Raw genomic sequence first — 13,415 nt, 5'->3', positions numbered from 1 at the left:
CAACTGTCGCCATTTTGAGGTTTTATTTAATAAGTTTGATGATAAATGTACATTATTAGCAATGCATTTGGAAATAAATACATATTTTGGTCCTTTACAATGATTCAAAATAATAATAATGGCTTGAATTGCTTTTTAACGCCATCAAATTCTCCTATTTCATGAATATATTGCAAGACAACATTGTTTTACTTCAGGTAATAAGAAATTATGGCATTTTAGGATCTAATTCTATTCAGATGGATTGGATGAAAGGGGCAAGGACTAGAAAAAGACAATATCACCAGTGTGGTTAGAGGGATTATTAAAAAGCCTTCAGTGCCACATGTATGCTGTCTGCCAATAAATCAGGGTTAACTCAGGATTAAATGATCATGGTTATTTTAAACATGCAAGCCCCTTGTCATGGCTTAGGGATGTTAAAAATGGTAAATTGGTAATAAACTAAAAAGTGTGTATTTTACAAACCAGCAGATTCTACCAGTATAACTCAGCTTAGACTATTAATATTCAATTCTTTTTAAGCTACTTGGGTTTACAAAGAAATCTTATGAAAATCCCACTGAGCGGATATTGGTTTTTGCCTCTTTGCCAAATGAGATCATTGGATAATCTGTGTTCCCCACAGAGCACATATATATCACACACACAAATAAATTATAAAAATAAATAAGGCCTTGTCCTTCATGTGAGTTTCCTGTGCATTCAGTGCCACTATGTGTCTTTATTATGAAATCCAATACCCTGATGTGTCCACATATGGATGATATAGTACAATTACAAGGGTTATATATAGGATATCTGAATGAGTATGATCCTTGCATAAGTAGTATAAAGGGTTCGCAAAAAATATTTTCTTTCCATGTATCTTGCATTAAGAACTTTTAGGTTATGTTGATACATGTTGGCCTTTTATAAAAAAGTACAAATAATAAATAAATAAAAATCAAAGTGGGTTGACAGATCATTATGTCAATAAGAGGACAGATATAGGCAATTATTTAATCTGTATCTATAATTTAAAAATGAGCCATACCTGAAAGATCTCTCACAGGCATTATCAGCCAATACAAGTTCAGCAGCTCAACAATAAACAAACCTCAGAAGCAGGTATTTGCATGAAAAAGGCAACAATCTGATTCAAAGCATTGCACTGAATTGTGAATATGGGTTGACCCATATTCAGGTTTGTGGTGCATGTTTACGGAGAACATCCAGTGTAGTTGTAAGCATCCATCTGTACAGCCAGCCAGGATTTGCACAATGCTACTGACAAGAACTGATATGATTTAACCCAATAGGCAATTAGCAAATGCATGACCTCCTCCAAACAGAGCTTGCGATTCATTGAGAACTCCTCTGCCAAATCAAACTGCTCTGGAAATGAAATTCAGGCTGCAGTGAGTTAGATATGCAACCACAATAAGCAAAGGGAAATTCATTCTGAAGCAATCGTCAAAACAAAATCCAAAGCACAGACAAACAAGGGCAATTTTGAAGGTTACTCTCTTGCTTTTCTCAATGGAGTGCACTTACTACAATCAAATGATTTATGACCAAAGGTAAGACACTGTTGTAGATGATATATTTGGGCCACAACAGCTGTAGATGCCTGGGAAACAGACCGGGCAGATGGTGTTTGGATTTAAAATTAGCTGAGTCATTCTTCAGCACCTAGCAGTGAGGAAATAACCCATGTTGGTGTCTCTTGAATAAATTGCGTCTGGCAAAAAAAGTTCTGAAGCACCATTTTCAAAGTGCAGGACAAAGTTTGGAGGATTTATGTGTTACTTTATTTCCTGGTGAAGTGTACAAACTATAATTTTCATGAGTTTGCGTTTAGAAAAATTACCTGTTTTATGGAAAACATCATGTGTAGTACCCGTACCTAAATTAACAAATCCCACTGAGTTCTCGCACTATAGGCCTATTGCATTAACAGCACAGCTAATGAAGGTTTTTGAGAGATTGGTATTAAACCATTTAAAATCAGTATTGTGTGGTGCTGAGGATAAACTACAGTTTGCTTACAAAACTGGTGTTGGAGTGGATGATGCACTTATTTACCTCTTACATAAATCCTTAAGTCATTTAGAGACCTCGGACGGCACAGTTAGAATTACATTCTTTGATTTCTCTAGTGCATTTAACACTATTCAACCTTCACTTCTACGAAGTAAGATGGAAAATGTTGGAGTACATCAGGGTATGGTCAATTGGATAATAGATTATCTCTCTAATAGACCACAGTATGTGAGGATGCAGGACTGTGTGTCTCAAATAGTGAAGTGCAGCACTGGAGTCCCTCAAGGAACGGTTTTAGCACCATTTTTGTTCACTTTTTATACATCAGATTTTCAGTATAATTCTAAATCTTGTCATCTCCAGAAATTTTCAGATGATTCTGTAATAGTTGGCTGTATAAAGCACCACGACGAGACTGAATATAGGGAGCTAATAAAGAGTTTTGTGGACTGGTGTGATAAAAATGGCCTCAGGCTAAATGCTAGTAAGACAAAGGAAATAGTGGTTGATTTTAGTAGATTTCCCCAGAAAGCTGTACCAGTAAATTTAAGAGGTTCAGAAGTTGAGATTGTTACAACTTACAAGTATTTGGGTGTATATCTGAACAACAAGCTCAACTGGTCTGATAATATGATGTATGTTTACAAGAAGGGTCAAAGTCGTATCCATTTGTTAAGACGACTGAGATCCTTTGGGGTACGTCAGGTACTACTAAAGATATTCTATGATTCTGTAGTCTCATCTGTGATTTTGTACTCTATCACATGTTGGGGAGGGGGACTGTTGGAAAAGGAGAAGAATAAGTTAAACAAACTCATTAAGAAGGCAGGCTCTGTCGTGGGGTGTGTGTTACCCACTTTAGAGGAGATAGTGCAGGATAAAATGATTGGGAAACTTTCTCTTATGAATAATCATGACTGTCATCCTCTTAATGAAATATTTGGAGCATTTGTGAGTACCTACAGCTCAAGATTAATTCATCCACGCTGCTACAAAGAGCGTTTTAGAAAGTCTTTTTTCCCAACTGCGATTAGATTTTATAACCAGTGTTATATAAGATGATATATAGATAATGGTCGTATATAATCATAATGCTTTGATGAAATTGATATTTGAGAACAAGACTTGTTGTTGTTGTGTATGTTGTCTGTTGTTGTTGTTGCTTATTTATTAATTGTATTTTTGAGCTGTTGTGACATATAAATTTCCCCTTGGGGATTAATAAAGTAAATCAAATCAAATCAAATCAAATCAAATGCTGGTCCAGTTAGAACTGGTTCATCTTATTGAAATATTTAAAGATCACCTGTCCACTCCCATCCCATTCAGACATTTAAAGAGCACCTGTTCACAACCTAGCATGTTATTCACATGCTGGCAATGGATCAGTGAGTCCATGTGCACTGTCCTTTTATTCTACAGGTATTCTGTGAGAGTGACAGCCTGCTGAACTAACTGTATTAAAGGCCAGGTTAACCCTTGACTCTTCCAGGTGGCTGAAAAAGCAATTAGTATTTCATCCCAGTCAAGAGTCTAAGTATCAGGTCAACATAATTTGTTACCCCATCACAAAGCAAATAGAATTATGAACTGTGTGTCATGGTCATGAAGATCAGGTTTTTCAATTCAATTCTACACCAGCTGCCCCTGATAAAGTGAGAGTAGATCAAATGTCACTGAGTAAATGTAAGCTAAGGGAAAGTATTTATCAGTATAGGCAGAAACTGGAGGAGTTATATAACAAAATCAGATGAGTATTTGTTCCAAGGTCATTTTGTTGATGTATGAAGTCAGTTTACCTCAAGTTCACACAGGTCAGCAGGTGTAGTCCATCACATGACGTCCATGACGTGACATGTTTGACGTCCAGAAAGTGTCCAAATAAAACTGCTTGCCTTCATTTTAAACAGTACAACTTGCTATATATTTATATATTATAATACTTTTTTTAAACCTAACATTTTTTTGTGTGTGAAATATTTTTCTTAAAAATGTGCTTGTGCTATCTTTCTTTATAGAAACAAAGTCGTTTTAGCTCAACTGGCAGAGAATGGCACTAGCAATACCAACTTCATGGGTTCAGTTCCCACGAAATATGCATACTGATAAAATCTGATAAAATATAGTAGTTTGAATGCACTTTAACGAGATAGTTCACCCAAAAATGAAAATGATCTCATAATTTACTCACTATTATCCTTACAATGCAAGTGAATGTTGATCAGACCTTTGTAGTTCCAAATAAAGGCAGCATAAAAGTTATCCATACAACTCCAGAGGTTAAATCCATATCTTCAGAAGCGATATGACAAGTGTGGGTGAGAAACTTTTTTCTAAACATGTAATGACATTGATATGTAGGTTTCCAAATACTTTTTGGGGCCACTGTATGGAATAATCTGTAAAGATGTACTGTAAAGATAATCTTGAGATCTAAATAATAAATACATCAGCATATTCTTTCCTGAGTTTCCCCAATTATGTGTTATTTGAAAAACTCTTAATGCCAGCTATTAGCTGAATAATTTCACATCTGATATGACAGATTGTTTTTCCCATTACTGTTACAACTTTTTCTTAGTTTGTGTAATAAAACTGTATTTTCTGCTTATATTGCACTCTATTGGATGAAAAAATTAAGTAGTTCTTCAGGAAATGAAAAAGCATGTTCAGTTTTCTCTAGTGCCATCACTAAAGATAATCATCTTTCCCCAGAAGACTGTGTTACTGTTGATTTTAGTCGATTAGTCATCTGTAAAACCCTGTTCTGACCAAACAAGTTCAGCAGACTGTGGAGGCTACACAAGGTTACATACTGAATTGCTCTAGAGAGAGCTGAGCTAAAATATTTAATACCTATGACAAGATCCAGAAAAACACAGCCCATTTTTGTGGCTGTGGTGGGGTATTTAAGTTGGAATATTAATGCTCATTTTCTGAGAAATTCTACTCTGGCTGAAAGACAGCGGGTACCTAATTTAATCTGTATTGGCTTGTGTTCTTGCAAATGTGAACAAAGCCTCTGGTGTCCTTTAAAAACCCTCAAAATAAGACATCTTTTTTTTTTATCACACTCATTTCAATGTGCTTTGATGTTTACAGTAGCGCCATGAAAGGAAGGTTTTGACAAAGCCCAAGATCAAAGGATGATGGTGTAATATGGTTCTTGGAACAACCAAAAGAGGGAGACAATCTATTAGAAGAATTACATCTGGATGCAGGCATTAATTACAACAATAAAACTGAATGAATCATTGGAAGAATAGAGTTTATGCACACTGCATAATTGTGTCATATTTTCTGTTTGTAAGGCAGATGTTCTCTGCAGAGAACCATATGAACTCAGCCAAAGTGCAATATAATGTCATTGCAGGAAAAAAGGCAATGATGGTGAGATAATATTCTTGAGAAGGGAGTCATGCAAACATTTTGTACCTTAAAAAAATGCTTTTAGCAAGTTCTCCTGTTTATGTCCTTATATACATCCAAATGTCTCCTTATGGCTTTCAGGTGTGAGCTTGTGTTAGGAAGAGCTTGTTCAACCAGAGCAATGCCTCTCATTGAACTACACATCTGCTTTGGGTGTACAATTAAGCTTGTGACCTTTTCACCTTTCAGCCTCAATTGTTTTCCAGACCTCAATAGTTTTCTCTGTGGCTGCATAAACAAAGCAACAGGACAGCAAATAAATACACTCCACTGCATAATTTTGTGTTTTATTTATAATTAACAGAGTGACCGATCCATTCTGACATGAGCAGTGAATCACTGGGCCCCTCCCCACTCAGAGTTATGAACATATGTGAGAGCTGTACCTCCTTACTGGGTGAGGAAAGAGACAAATGGTGACTGCATGAGGGAACAGAGGGTACAGAGTGAAGGTTAGCTGGCGGATTGGTGTACCCTGGTGTATATGTACAGCCTGCTCACACATGCTCTTCAAGAGGACTAAATTGTGTGTCTCTTTCTGTCCTGCCATGTGTCCGCCAAATTCATATCCAGCAGTTGTCAGACAACAGAGCTGCATTTACCCCCAATGGGGCTTTTTTCTTTGTTTCCTTGTAATCAACAAAGGAGCTCCTTTGGGAGATCTGACTATTAATATACAGTGAGCTAATCCATCCCTCCAATCCATTACCCAGCAGCATACATTCATGCTGCAGTCTCCCAGTTAACATGCACTGGAAATCTTATTTTTGAAATAAATAAATTGAGGGGTTTTAATCAAATGTATTATATTTTATTAAAAAAAAATCCAATAAACATTAATTGAAAAACTAACAAGGAAATGATCTGCTGATTAGTCAACCATGTTCAATGTTGGTAATTTGCTGCATGGAAACAAGTGGTATTTTAATTCGTTTTACAACATTTAAAGTAAGATTTCCCTTTAAAATTGCCAACAATATGACTTTGTATTGCATTGAAACCTGCATTTTCACATATACAAATGTCAACTTACAGTATATTTAGTACTTTTGTGGTCTCTTTTAGTTCCCAAGTTCCCTCACAATATACATGCATAATACATTGAAACCTGCTTCTTCGCATATGCAAATGTCAGTATATATTCAGTACTTTAGTGGTCTCTTTTGAATAATAATTTTAAAAAATACGGGAGCAAGTGGTATTTTTTTATTAAATGTACAACTATTTCAAGTAGGCTGTTTCTTTTTAGTTCCTTTCAAGTTCCACTGAACATGGCAATAATGTTCTATAATTTCATTTGAATATGCATATTCAATATACATATGCAAACGTCAACATATATTCAGTACTTCTGTTGGCTCTTTTGAACAATTAAACTAAACCTATGTACAGACGTATATTATTGGCACAATGTTGAGTTTAAGAAATGAATGAAACACAAATGTATTTCCTGTATAAGTCAACTGATTCACAAGATAACATCACAGTAGAAATAAATGCAAAAACAGGATATTATATTATTTTTAATTTCTGTAAGTAAACATACGTGCTTGAAATTACGCATAGAGAGTTGTAAAGGCAAGTGGGAGGAGCGTTTATTAACTGACCTGGGGGCGTGTTTACGGCTCACCTGTGTCAAGTGACATTTCAATTTCCACGGATCTCAAAAGAATGAGCTTATTAAAGTGAACCATTCGGGGCAGATTTGCTCTTTATCTCATACCGCTCAGAGTAGTGTCTCAGTCTATGTGTACTTTATCAACGTAAAGCATACCTGGCACCTCAAAGTTGAACCGATATTTTTACCCTGAGGATAAAAACTTTGGTGCACCTGTTTGATTCCCGAAGCCGTGGAGAGTTCCCTGAAGAAAAAAGCCGGAGGACGCTGGAGTGAAGTTGGTGAGGTAAATGTAACAAATGAATACTATTGAACTTTTTTTTTTAAACCGCCCTGAGCATTTAAAACATTGTTCACGTAGGCTACTGTCCGTTGCGTTTGTGCATTTAGGCCGTGTTTATTTCAGCAGCGTAACATAAGATTACAAATGCATGCACACTTTTTTTTTACAAAGTAGGTTTAAAATATATTTTCCTCCAAGTTTGACATTATTAGAAACACGGTGACATTGAATTAGAAACACGGTGAAAAACTTTTCTTGAACATGTACCAGATGGGGAATGCACATGTGATGGTGGGCAAGGTCTGTACTAATGTGTTTTGACTCTATGCAAACCATTGTTTTCAAAGACTTTAAATGTGTTGTCTGTGGAATGGTATGCATGACTCACCAGTTGGGTGACAACAACAGGCCATCGGGTTACAGACTGCTACTGAATGTGATACTTGATGCCCATTGATTTTTCTCGCAATGATACGTGATGCTAGTGCCTCTTCTAAACTGTAAAAGGGCCTTCTATTCTGGGTCATGGACCTTTTTTGTCGAATTTTTTTAGACTTGTGTTTTAAATGACAGTCCTCCTCAGGCATACCTCAACACATTAATTTAATTATAAAAAAAGTTAATTCAGTTATACAAGTACAGTTGAAATGACTTGATTGATCAAAATCTATATATTAGGTTAAATTTAAGGTTACATGTATATCTTAGGTGCTGTAACTGATCACCGTTTTAATCACAGTTTTGCTTTCACTAGTACATTTTTAAATGGCCCTGTCATGTGACCAAATTAATTTTTAAAAGCACAAACATTCAGTGTAGTCTGGCGATTAATATGAGGTCATAAAAGGTGTATGCATAATTATTAATAATTAACAGTATGTTGTTTAAAGTAGTTGTAGTCTAGATGGTGAAGCATGTCAACTTTCAACAAGCAGATCCTTTTTTTGCTTGACCATTTATTTGCATTATTCCAAACATCCCCTGCACTTTACCCTTCAGAAAATACTGATGCAAATGGTTTCTTTACCTACAGAAATCAACTCCTCATTTGCATAATGCTTCTAGCATTTATATTGCAGATCCCTCAGTTATGCTGGCCACCAGCTTATTCCATTTCCCACAGTCCATTAGCATAATAAGAATGCCATTTACATGGTACTTGTCTCCATCTTTCTGTGTTTGAAAATAAATTGTTTATCTGCAAACTTAAAACTGGCTTCTCTAATGATGTCACCAGAATTACATTTCATTCATCTGCAGACAGTTGATAGTAAAATATGCTGCCTGCAATTGTTAGTTTCACAGTTTAAGCATTTGCCTCTAGCTTGAATATATCTCCATGCATTTTAAGAATTCATGACTTGCTCAAGAACTGAATTAGTGTTTGACTTGGTCTAGACCTCTTACCCATATCTCAATCTTCCAGGGGCCTTCCAATAATCCCTTTTAAAAGCAATTATCTGATTTAAAGTCAAGATACCCTCTAATTTGATGTGTACTATTGCCTAGTTCATTTTTCTAATGTAGACCTAAATCCAATGATTCTATTACTGAGGCCTAACAAGCTAGTGATAAAGCTATGTCAAGCAAAAATGATGCACCCTCTCCCAGCAAAGGATTTTCTTTTTTGGACAGATCCCAGAAGTGATATTAATTGAAGGATATTGGTGGAAATAAATGTATATTGTTGTTTAATGGTGAGCTTTCTTAAAAGAGAGCTTACTGCATTTGTTTTTTCTTTTATTTTAAATATCCCCTTCGAGGCCCATTTCAAGCAAGGTTATAGATGCAGTCAACAAAACACACTTCTTTGGCAGAATGACACCATGCTGAGTTTAGTGATGAATGGTGTCATGCATCGGTAATAATTGGCCATTCAGTCTAATGCTGCTGCTGGCTTTCATTGTTAAACTTAAATAAAAAAAGGGGGTGTCCTCTCCTTACTGGCGTTTCTGGACCGTTCCATCACCGAAACTGCATCCCCCTCCCCCGGGCAGGGCTTTGTTTGAAAACTGGATTCCAGTTTCACCAACACTTGTACTGAATGAAAGACTTTTCAGACCTCACTGAAAGAAATTATTTGTCCTTGGGTGAAAGTTATAAATGATTTAGTTATAAATGATTTAGTTATAAATGATTTAGATTCAGTTTCCTTAGACCATTTTAATTTATATACAGAGGCCTCTAGATACTTATCCCCCACCTAAAATATATGAATGTCTTTTGATAGTTTGCCTTTAGATAGGGTTTCCACAGTCATTAAAAAAAACCTGTATACATCAGCGAATTTACAAATTGTGTTTTCAAGGCATGGAATAGAACCCCAGTGAGCAAGCTGAAGGCGACTGTGGCAAGGAACTCAAAACTCCAGAAGATGTTTGTTAATGGAGAAAAATAACCTTGGGAGAAACCAGGCTCACTATGGGGGCCAGTTCCCCTCTGGTTAAACCACATTAATCAGGGTTTGTACAAGGTGCTTGAACTACTTGAATTTGCCTTTTTCAAATTTAATTCCTGGAAAGCCCTTGAAAATGTCTATTTTTAACAAGAGGTGCTTAAGTTCATGAATTATAGAAAGTATTAAAATACGTTGCTTGAACCATTTAATTAATAAAATGTATTTATTTTCATAAAAACACGACGACGGACCAATAGACCTCTCCTGAAGCAGGCAGCGCATAGAGTGCATTGTCAACGTGACACATGTATCTTTTCACAGTGCGGTTCTAGTGTTGTCAAAAATATCGATATTTATCGAAATATCGATACTGAAATATCTGAACGGTACCAATACTAATTTCCCTAAGTATCGATACTAGCCGAGCTGTCACTTTCACTTCTCTCCAAAGGCGCGTTGACAAACACCACACACACTCGCACTCTCATTCGCTGTGGTTAAATAGCAAAAGTGAAGTGAATGTAAAGATGGCGAGTGCATGCGGCGCCCCCGCGACCAGTTTTGTTTGATAAAGAACACAGCAGGAGTGCTATCTGGAAATATTTTTGATATGAAGCCAGACATCCCAAGTCTCCCGGAAGTTCCGGAGTCTCCCGTATATTGATAGCTTCTCCCTGATGCCCGTAATTTAGTTCAAATCTCCGGAATCTATAGCGCACATGCGAGACAGAACATACTGCACGCATAACATAGATAGCGCACGCAACATACATAGCGTGCAGAGAGGGAGAGAGCGAGAGACCTTATGAAAGCTAGTCAACCCCAACCCCCCCTTGACGTTTAAGTATCTTTTGTTGACATTGAGATTGGATTTCACTTGGAAATACAAAAGATTGCACTTTTTATTTACTTGCACTTTATTGGTTTTTGAATGTATGGCAATCTGAGAGGCTTTTGAACAAGTGCAATACCTCAGGACATTTTGTTAATGTAAAATATACCTCATTGTCATGTTCTAGACAGTTCTACCCTCTTAATATTGTGGCAGTTTTTTTCTCTGTGGTATCGAAAATGGTATCGAATATCGATATTTTTCAAGGTATCGTATCGAAGTTAGAAATTCTAGTATCGTGACAACACTATGCGGTTCAGAATGGGCCAATCACAATCCATTGTTACTGGAGGATTTAAAATATATTAATTGTAGATACTGCTGTGGTGGGTTTAACAAGTATAGATCCTTGCAACTATCAGTTTTAGTAACAATTTACTCTCCAGAGTGAAAAAATTCTGAGATTTAGGTTAAAAAATAGGTTATTTCTGACAACATTTGGGTCAATATCAAAATTTGTTGACAAAGTCATGTCCCTTGGCTTTTTTTGTTTTAGTCACAAAAAAAACTTTCAAATAGCGAAAATAGAAATGTTATAACCTAACTTTTAATGAAATTAAATGGCTTGACTTGAATTTATTTGAAATTGTTAATTGCCTGAAAATTTTAAAATTGGATCATTGTCCCCTTCATCTGGTACATCAATTCTATGACATGAAAGTTATTTGTGTATTTATTTTGTACTTATTTTTAATAAAAGCATTAGTGCAAGGCCGAACAAATGTGCAAAAAAGCAAAACTAAATTATTATATATATCATTTAAAAAAAAATGATTAATACAAAAAACTGTGGAAAATAATTAAGGTCAAAGTTCAGAGGCTGCTTAAATATGCATATAGTGTTAAAGTTTCTCTGCGTGTTAAAGTTATTAATTCACATTTTAACTAATATTTTCTCGCATAGAAAAATATTTGGTGTTATACCCCATTTATCCCTCAATTTGGTGTTATACCCCATTTTACCCTTGTTAGTGTTAACTTGCTTCGTTCGTGAAACAAAATTAAATAAAAGCCAACAGCCAAGTTGTCCTTTTATGAATACAATTTTATGTCAATATGTTACAAAATATTTACCCTCAGCGTTTATTGGCAAAAACTGAACTAAATAGAAAATTTCAATATTTTGTAAGTTGGAAAGTGAAACATTTTAGTGACCCATACTTAATCTAAAAATGTGTGACTTTAGAAAACGTGAATCACAGCACGAGTCATATGGACTACCGTTTACAGACCCAGTTATTCAAATTTTGTTGGAAAGCGAAGTGCATATTAAGGGAGCACACTACAACTGCACATCAATTTAGTCATGAATGAACCAAGAACTGTTACTGAATGTGTAGTTAAAGATGCTAATTGTTGAACTTGTTATAAGTGGTGTTTTATAAAAATGAACTGTATAGTTAAACTATCTTTAAAACAAATTATTTTTGTTAAATTTCAATAATGACATCTTGAGCATAGTCCTTGAAAACAAATACAATTGTGCTTACTGTCTTAAAGTCCTTGAATTTAACTTTGAAGCATCTGTACGAACCCTGATTAATATAATATAAAAGTAATTGTTTAAAATTAGGAAACGTAAGTGTTAAGGGCCAGTGTTTAAACAAAAATTTTGCATGAACTGGAGGATTGATATTGTAATTTAAAGTTCATCCTGGATTAACTGCAGAAGTTCACATAGATGCATTGTCCTTTGTTAGATGGCTGATGAAAGCTTTTGTTGGCAATTCATTTTCAGTCCATGTATTCCATTTTAAAGTGTGTAGTCCATTAGTACTACCAAGGTGATGCAGACAGAGATCAGTGAGGTGCATCGCATTTCATCCGGCAGGTAATTTATGGTACTTTTCCACTGCACGTTACGGTTTGACTCAGCTCGCTTTACTTTTCTGAGCTTTCTTTTCCACTGCAGTTTAGTGCCTCCTCAACGTGGATTGGATTATAGGCTGTTTGTCATAGTTGCGCCGCCTTTGCTGCCATGAAATCATCTTAAACGTGACACAAACATTACTGACCATAAACAATTACATGACCGCTAGCTGTTAGCTACTAGCTCATTGTGCTGCATAAAGCAGTTGTTGCATGGTGAATTTACACAAGTGTAACAGTTAAATTGGCCCGACAACGCCTTGACCGAGTCCAGGGCACTCTCCTTCCCATTGCTCGCCGGTGTATTGCCATGGCGTCAATTTGGTCGAACCACTTCCACTTTCTTCTGTTTGAACCACTCCGGCTGTTGTGTTCCTTGATGGTTCTGTAGTCACTTAAGGTTTTTTTATATATACTTTTCCCTACACTGTTGGTAGGTCTGGTGGTAGTCGTGTGCAGCCAATAACTGAGACACTTCCTGAAAGACATTTTCGTTTTGTTTGTCGCTAACGAGAGGAACGTCTGCACCTCATTTATTGACCACGGCGTGGTTTTGCACACTGCCATTTCTTTTTACAATTCAGAAGTCGAAACTTTAAAACTAGCGGAGTGATGTGCCGTGTTGCAAATCCAGTGACTCTAGTAGTGACTATTCTCTCTGACCAATCAGTGATCTGCAGGTTTTTGACATCATATTTAGTATCGGCTCAGCTCGCTTGGAACATCGACCAAGGTGGTACTAAAAAAAGTACCAGGTACCATCCAGAGAAGATTCGAGCTACCATGCTTTGGAAAAGCCCCATTAGGTGATGTCTATCCTAAGTACAAGGTTCAGGCAGTAGCATACGATGGATCCCATGTCTTATGGTTTGAGTTACATTTACATTTATGCATTTGGCAG

The 13,415-nt window shown here is 36.2% G+C and overlaps 1 protein-coding gene across 2 annotated transcripts in view; it reads left to right on the top strand.

The window, feature by feature from the left end:
- Nucleotides 1-1,432: 1,432 nt before the first annotated feature.
- The window catches only part of si:ch211-137a8.2 (uncharacterized protein LOC777613 homolog), a 38,133-nt gene continuing 26,150 nt past the window's right edge, over nucleotides 1,433-13,415 (top strand). Inside the window, exon 1 of one of the 2 annotated variants that reach the window (XM_052106635.1) lies at nucleotides 1,433-1,562. The gene's annotated coding sequence lies outside the window, so the exon portion shown is untranslated. Of the gene's footprint in view, nucleotides 1,563-7,105; nucleotides 7,359-13,415 lie in introns of those variants that run through there. The other variant, XM_052106634.1, reaches the window with a different exon arrangement.

The sequence above is a fragment of the Xyrauchen texanus genome, chromosome 36 (genome assembly GCF_025860055.1).
Source record: "Xyrauchen texanus isolate HMW12.3.18 chromosome 36, RBS_HiC_50CHRs, whole genome shotgun sequence".
NCBI classification, from domain to species: domain Eukaryota; kingdom Metazoa; phylum Chordata; class Actinopteri; order Cypriniformes; family Catostomidae; genus Xyrauchen; species Xyrauchen texanus.
This window is presented reverse-complemented; position numbering and strand designations above follow the sequence as displayed.